This window comes from Lethenteron reissneri, chromosome 21, assembly GCF_015708825.2.
Source record: "Lethenteron reissneri isolate LAM-NWPU_2019-01 chromosome 21, ASM1570882v1, whole genome shotgun sequence".
NCBI lineage: Eukaryota > Metazoa > Chordata > Hyperoartia > Petromyzontiformes > Petromyzontidae > Lethenteron > Lethenteron reissneri.
In genome coordinates, this window is record NC_083799.1 from 10404592 (window position 1) to 10406118 (window position 1527).

Consider the following 1527-nt stretch of genomic DNA (forward strand, 5'->3'; position numbering starts at 1 on the left):
ATAAATACCCGCGAGTGGGAGGGCACCAAATGATCACATACACAAACAAGGCAAAGACAAAGATACCCCGTTTAACCGAACGCTGACGTGGCAAGAGCAAAGACAAAGGGACTCCCCGTACAGGTGTCCCTCGATTTACGAAAGGGATGCGTTCTTCGTCAAAATAAGCGTGAAACAAAATTTTGTAAATCGGAATGACTTTTCCAATTGATGAAATATTCAAAATTAAGGATGTGTTTCGAGCCGTCATTTCAACTCTACTCCGAACTTAAAAAGTATACACCTATATCACTTTTCGCAATACAATAATAATACTACTACACAAAATGTAAATAATAAAACGATTGAATAATAATACGTGATTTTTTTTACCTTTTCAGGGAACTCACTAACAGATTTGCTGCATGTTGGAATGTTTGGAAAGGCGAAGTGGTGGAGGCACGACTGTTGCACACCGCAGGGACGATCGCACGGCGCGTGGTCGTCGTGAAATGTCGCTAACGTGGAAATTCCATTTTTGTCAGGTCGAAAATTGACCATAATTTAAACCTTATGGAGGGACCCCGGGTCCCGAATAAATGGAAGTCAAAATAGTAATGAATTAACTTTTGGCGACTCCGTCCCACAACGCACATAAAACGCCGCGACCCACCTGGCGCGTATCATTATGTTGTCATGTCGTTCAAGCGCACCGAGGACGAATGCGCAGAAGAAACAAAACTTTGATTAGCGCATCGTGTAGAGCTCGTCGAGAGGAATAGATTGCCGTGTCGTTCGCCTTCAACAAACATAAAATGACGTCGCAACGCAGTTTATGCGAGAGCCGGGAGGGATACCTGTATAGATTGTTGCGGGCAAGTGCTGTTCGCGAGCACCTATTAAGGCCCAGAATGAGACATAAGGGAGTGGTGTGGACATCACCGCGTGAGAACGTTTTTTTTCTCCCCAGTGATGATGTTTACACATCACAGAGAGGTACTCATTTAAGGCTGAATCGACCTCGGGAGGCCCAGGACCCATTCAAATAATCGTCACCGATGTTGGGAATGAGCGGGAATGGAATTCGGGTCGCCGGGTTCTCATCACATGTGCGCTAACCACTGCGCCACCGCTCCCCTCACGTGCACACACGTGCACACGCAAACGTGGGTGGCCCTTTCTGTTGCTGCTCACACCCCCACGCACACCCCCGCGAGAAGACCAATCACGGCCCTGCGGGTCCTCCCTCTGCCAGGCGACCGCTGACCCCCACAGGTCGAGGTCCCAGCCGCCTCCATCGACTCGAATCCTGGGTGAGCCGCAGCCATGATGAGAGGCTGGCTGTACCGCGGTGGCTAGGAGATGTTACTGGTAGGAACCTCCTGGTTACACCAGCCCACAGGGGATTATTGTGTCTGTCTGTCCGTCGTGCATCCAAAAATGGGAGGGGTGGGGCTGGGTGGAGAGGGGAGGGTGGGGAGGGGCTGGGTGGGGAGGGTGGGGAGGGGCTAGGTGAGGAGGGGAGGGGCTGGGTGGGGAAGGTGGGGC